Below are 7206 nucleotides of genomic sequence, written 5' to 3'. Positions count from 1 at the left end.
TTATGTATACATTTGTCTATATCTATCTCGATTCGTTTTGGCTGTTACAAACAACCGTTATGTGAACAAAATTAATATACCCTTGTGCACAAGTGCGCTCGGGTATAAAAATAAAATATCTAATCGTAAAGAACAATTAACCGGGGAAAATTGAGGGTTTATCTCTTTTCAATGCCGCATGTTTTTAACCAATTATACGGAGAAACCAATTAACTGGGTTCAATTATGCGGGAAAATTTACATGTATTTTGTATGCAATATTTTTTTTACCGATAAGGGAATTCAAATAAGCGGGGAAATCAATTAAACGGGGAATACTGTAATTTATGAAATTTAAAATGCAAAACGTGGGCGCATGTAATGTACGCGTTCAAAGTTTAAATGGATATATAGGCTGACTTCCAAAACGTGTCAATACAATGTTTGGATACTTTTGTACTGCGGTATTCAAACTGTTTGTGTATGTAGAGTTGCGTAACATTGCAACATATAAATTGCATATTTTACATATTTAATGTAACAATGAAAAATAAATTTATCTGAATTTTCCATTTTCACAACAAGAATAGGAACCAAACACAATCGAAGCACCAACTTTATTAGCGATGCGCTCATTACTGTAGCGATACGTTTCAATACCTTTTCGGATGCGTTTAGGAAAAGTATACATTGTCAATATTTTGTAGTGCGGCATTATGGAACATTATACTTTGTACGAATGCAAAGCAATCGACGTTTCGGAAGTCAGCTAGACTTCCATATGTATATGGCATCACAAATTTTACGAAGTTTATGGAACGTTTTGGATTTCTTTGGGTCTTCGAAACAACAATACAACTTTATAGAGCGCCAAATATAAAAAAGTCACTCGGAATTAAGAAAAATCCAGGAACTTGCCGGGTTTCATCCTGAAGACTTAGGTTAGCTTAGGATAGAGTGACTGCATCCTGATGACTTGGACAACGAATATTTGTTTAACGATTTCCAAGCTTTCCATTGTTGTTGAGAAGAGTGAATAAAAACGAAGACAAAATTGGACTGCCGCCCGAATAACTTCCTGACATATAGGAACGCTATTACTTCAGGCTCATTTCTAAATTTAGCCGGCACTCCCGGTAAAATTCTTGTTCCCTATTTTCAACCTAATGGTGGGACAATTTAATCTTCTAAAATAAATCTATAGCAAATTTGAAGTGAACAAAAAGGAATAAGTTACTAGCAAAAGCATTTAGTTCGGAGTTTAAAATTAAAAATTATTTTTTTTAGCCTCCGCTATTTCTTTGTTCTCTCTTTTTCATTCAAAAGAAGAATGTATGCACAATTTGATGTACTTTGATTTCGATTTAAGGAAGATGGCATACTTCAACAAATGCGATTGTTTATTTGTTGCTTGTTTTTTGTATGATTCAATTGAGACTTGTCTCAGCCAGTTTTCTGCGCAGGTATGTGAGAATGAGTGTGTTCATATCAAAGACAGTTTGGACGCAGATAATATTCATCCTTTCGGACAATTTCGTTCAGCCAAGTATAGTAAGTACTAATGTGCTACAACTACAAATACAACCATGTTGTCAAGGCTAAGAGCCATTTACAATAGGGGTATTCTCTGAGTCTTGCAAAGCCCTTGCATGGTGCACGGTGCACGGATTGCACGGTTTGCAAAGCTGTCCCATACGAAAACCGGTTTTTACCGTGCAATCCGTGCAATCTGTGCACCATGCAAGGGCTTGGCAAGACTCAGAGAATACCCCTAATACCTATAAGAGGAAATCTGGCAATGCTTGTTTAACACACAATTCGAGAGCAATACAAAGAAAATATATTTGCACAAGCAAAACAGACAGACACATACACTGGGGGAAAAATATTAAAATCAATCAGAAACCTAATTGATCTTACCTTAACGTCAACGAAGAAGTACTGTATATTGGCAAATATTCAATTCAATTACGCACATATTAAATCAAGATAAAAAAATATTTAATTTGCATATTGCCTGCAGTGGAAATCGAACCCTCACCCGGTAAAGTATTTATTTTTACTATGCATTATTTGCCTCAGTGTACAAAACAAAAATGTCATGTACACCCAACAGACACTGGAACAAACATTTTCAAACGCTGGAGAAAATATTATTTTGCAATTTGATTTTCAGTGGAAATTGAACCCTCACAGGCTAACCTAATATTCACGCACGCCGCCAATTTACTGTCAAAAATTTCTCATGCACATACAACTTGTATGGGACCAACCGAAATTGAACGGCGTGCGTATGAAGCTAACTCAATTTCCAATTTTTGTTCTGCGTGACATTTTGATTTGACGTTTCACTCAATGAAATCAAATGCAAACGCACGCAAGCCAATTTCGGGTGACGCAAAAAAACAAATTCGACGGCGTGCGTACCAAAACGCAAGCCGCGAATATTAGATTAGCCTGTCACCCGGTAAAGTATTTATTTTTACTATGCATTATTTGCCTCAGAGTACAAAACAGAGTACACCCAACAGACACTGGAACAAACATTTTCAAACGCTTGAGAAAATATTATTTCGCAATTTGATTTTCAGCATTTTTTATGATTTGAAACTAAACATATTCTCAAATATTGTTTATCAACTTAAGAACGGTTTGAGAAGCATTCGAGACATGTTTTTTAGAATTCCGTTCCCTTCCATTTGAGTCAACAATGCAAAGATGTCGAATAGCTTCGTTATGCATACTTGGTGTTGCATGACAGTTGTCACATAAGGAATCTGCTAAATGAGTTTTGCGTGTAAGTGGTTACGCATAGCAGTTCAAAGTATGCATAACTGGGCTAGAAGGCTATCGGAAGTCTGCTATACCAATCGTAAAATGGCTCGTCGACCATGCAGGGCGCTGTTATTCGCAATTTTTTGATTATATTATTTTGTGATTGGTCGTTTTGTGACTGATTTGCCGACATACATAAGCTACTGGCTGGCCATTAAGACTTAAAACCGAAAGAAAAAAATAATCTGCTGTATCGAAACGAAATAATATTTTTATATTAGAAAACACTTATTTATGTGTATCTATGATAGCTTATGCTCCATTGAAAATGCTATAAATTCAACAAAAAAGAATTGTTTTTCAATAAAAACTGTGTGTTTCTTTTACATGCATCATTGGCAACACTATACAGATATTTCGATGAGATTAACTTGATTTCATTTCGTTCCGCTCTTATTACGTTTGAGAAAAAGTTGAAAATTCAATATTTCTCCATTTGAAAATAAAGGAAAATTCCATATTGAAAATGTGCCTTTTAGTTTTAGAACGCTATCAACTACGGTTGGCGTTTCCAATTTATTTTTCGGACCAAAAAATGGACAAATGGTAAAAGTTGGACAAATTTTTATTACATCGGGAAGTTTAGTGGAGTTTATTCCTCTTTATCAAGATTTTTTTTTATATTGCATCCAAAGTTCATAACAATTGTATATTTTTAACATTATATTATTTAAAGTTTTAAATTATAATTTGTTTCATAATTTCGTTTTTATTAATGCTAAATCAAAAAATTTGCGCTCAGCTACTGCGGCAGACTGAAAATGTTATGAACTAAATCACACAATTCTCCAAAGGCTGCTTTACCCAATCCAATTTTAATCAAACTTACTTGATCCCAAAAAAGTTCTATATTGGTATAGTTTTTGAAGTTACCTTCACTCAGCCTCAATTTGCGAAATCGAAATTCAATTAAATATGTCTGCATCATTTACCAATGCAGGAAATTGGTCGAGTAGCGGCAAAATTGGTACATCAGTATCAGAAAGAACTTTATGTGGTGTAATAATTTCAAGATGTTTAATATCTTTTCGGTTAAAATCGAATATTATTTTCATGTGCTAAATGCTATGATTAATTTTTCCATATTTTTGCCAGCCACTTTAATATTGGTCACCGAGTAATTGAAATTAGCAAGAAACCGCGATATTTTTTGAAGCGCGCTTTGACAGATGATTAGCCACGCCATATTTTTTAAGAGCTGTGCCAAGGCGAGTTCACACTTTCAGCAGGTGTTGCCAATATTAATCAATTAAATAGAAAAAAAATTGAAAACGCGAAACTATTGCATGAAGTGAAAGGGTGATAATAACGTAACCAAAGGCTTGTAAAATGAACTATTTTAAAAACAATTGGACCAATGGACCAACCGAAAAGAAATGGACCAAATTTGGTCCATTTGGACCAAAATGGCAACCGTGCAATCAACGGTTATTTGAGATGTATTAGAGAAGTAACGTTTGAGATTTGAGAAAAGAACTGATTTTCAGATGCATCTCACATTGAGATTTAGCAAAAATGTTTATTGGGCATATTTACATAAGTAGGTACATATATACATATGTATAAAGAAATGCGATGGGCTCAAGGAAACGGTATTTGAGCTGCTGACAAAACCAATCAAATGAAATGTATTTGTTGTTGGATTTATGTTCGTTGTATTCATAATATGTATACAGGAAAAAGAAAAATTAAATAAGTTGTGTGAGTAAATGTTATGACTCCAACGGGAAGCAAAAAGGTCGACAACAAATGAAAGAATTATCTTATGCAAGCGTTTTGGCTACGCGTCGATGTCTTCAATCGTTTTGTTGCCCGACACTTGTCTTCTACAATTGGCTTTGGTATGATGCGAAAGAAAGTAAGGAAATGCAGAGCTGAAACTGTGTCGGTATAAAATGTGAAAAAATTCAACAATAACAGCCAGGGGCGGCGAAACGCCCTGTGCCCGGGTGGGTAGTTCTGTTGGTGGCAAGAGTATACAGGTATAGAAAATAGGTTGTCGATGCAATTGAGAAGGTTAACAGGTTTCGTTAAAAATACCATGGTGCATTGTCGAGCGCAAATAATTTTTCACCCTACGCAAAACATAGAAGCTCCTCCCGTTAGAGCATGACGACCCTGGAATTGTAACCAGTAATCTAATCTAAGGGTACATATTCAGGAACAAGTCCCACACAAAATTCGTTTCCACGCAAAAATTGCACAACATATTTCACAGATCCTGGATTTTGCTCTGTGCGCCTCATTATGTACAGAGCCATATCTTTATCGCTATTGAGTCTGCATTCGTTAAAATTACGGTTGCCAGACGTACCGATTTTATCAGTACAGTACTGATTTTTCAACTCTTGTACTGATTTTATTCATTTCTTCAATCAGTACGCTAATGTCCTGACTTTTCAAAATTTGTACTGAATTTTCACCTCAAACAAAATTAGGATTTTCTTAAGGTTTTTACATAACGTTGGAACTTGCTTAAACTGCACTGTAAAAAGTAAGAAGAAAATAATTTAATTATAGTTGACATGTTTCAAATAATATTTGATATGACCAAGAAAATAATACAACAAAAAGATCAATCGTTTTATGTACATATCGCCGGGTCGTATTCGAAGTAACTTCGAGTTACACATACGTGTTCCACAAGTAAGTTTTAGAGTTTCTTTGATATACACAGTTAGGACTTTGCTCGAGGTTTTCTACAAGTAGCTTGTGGAACAAACCTAATATCGAGGGCTTATATTCAATAGCCTCTATCTGTAATTTTCACAAAAACTACTTTGTGATGTTAGAACCCATTTGGATCTTATTTGTCATAAGTAAATTCTTCTGTCAAGCGTGATACAAGGTCACCATTAACATCACCGAGGACAGTTAAGTCTTAGGTGGATTTTTATATTAGAATCTCATTTTAGTGAAAAATGCAGATAGAGAGTATTGAATATAAGCCCTCGATATGCTGGAGTTTAAATTATTTAAAAAGAAGGATGACGTTTTTTGTCGAGTGTTGTTAGTTATCTCGAAAATATTTTTCAGTTTAATAACTGCAAATTTTAATATTCGAATGGCTTTTGCCTATACCTTTCAATTCTTTTTTCAAAATTTAATGACATTGTAAAAGAGCTTTGCACACAAGACATAGATATTCTTTTTAGCGAAATATTAGTCTTTCAAAGTTTTTGCGAAGTTGAAAAAATTAATTTAAGCCATAAGAAAATATACATAGATGCGTCCCTTAGATAGTGGTACTTTTCCACAGTTTGAAAAAACATGTAATTTTGTTTTTTGTCAATACCACACTCAAACGAAACAACCGAGAGGATCTTAAGTATAAAATTTGCTTCCTGGCGCAACCGAAACCGGCTTCTAATTAAAATTTTTTAAAGTGAACTTCAAATTAAAAGTAACTTTAAAATGAAATGTATAGAATTCTTTGACTATTTAAATACTGAATATTTATTTACCACAATATTGTTAAAAACAAGTACTCTGGCGTTTTAAAGCATTATCTGTTACTTACATTCATAATTTTGCTTTATAAAAAATTGTACTGAAAAGGACTGATTTTTTTAGCATGAAAAAGTCAAATGTACTGATGTCGTGATTAAAAAACCCGGCAACCCTAGTTAAAATCACCATTATAAAACGTGACGATTTTCTTCAAATCTACGGTCTCACCAAGAATGAACTTTTCTAAAGTTTTATAAAACGTTGCGGATTCAGTGTCAAATCTTCTTGTCCGGGAGCAAATAACTTGGTTGAAAATTTCATAATATATCTTCCGAAAATACTCTTCAGTTGTGGTAAATACAGGACTTATATATATATAATATTGGACTTATTTTTCTTCTAAAAAAATGTCAGGTGGGTTATTACCCACCTTTGAAAATTTCAGGTGGGTAGTACTACCCACCATACCCACGTGTTCCGCCGCCCCTGATAACATCACCAACAACAGTACCAGTGGTTTTGCTATCAAAACGTGTAAAAATAATCTTAAAATAATGGCGGTGAGTGTAATGCTTAGAGGAAAATCAGTGGGTGGTGCTGAAGGATAAAGTAGGATTTTGTTTAGCTGGAAATGACAGATGCGAATGAATTCTCGCTGTCTGGCATCAAAGGTGATGGCTTTGAACTTTCTGGAAATCTCAGAAAAAATTGTTTGCATTTAATTTGCATTTTGTTGTGGACATTCCATGTACTGGAAGCAGATTGGCTTTTGATTTCGAATTATTTTTAGCATATCATTTATTTATTACATAGGTGCCAATTTCATTTATAAATAAATATGTTTATACATTTTTCAAAATAAATATCATCACTCTTTTGTAGAGACTAAACACACTCATATTTCAAAATGGTTCTCTCTTTTATAAAGCAATAGCACTTCTG

Source organism: Rhagoletis zephyria, unplaced genomic scaffold, assembly GCF_001687245.7.
Source record: "Rhagoletis zephyria isolate East Lansing unplaced genomic scaffold, Rhagoletis_zephyria_1.1 Rzeph_scaffold_00124, whole genome shotgun sequence".
NCBI lineage: Eukaryota > Metazoa > Arthropoda > Insecta > Diptera > Tephritidae > Rhagoletis > Rhagoletis zephyria.
The sequence above is the reverse complement of the archived record's forward strand: the minus strand, read 5'-3'. Positions refer to the sequence as shown.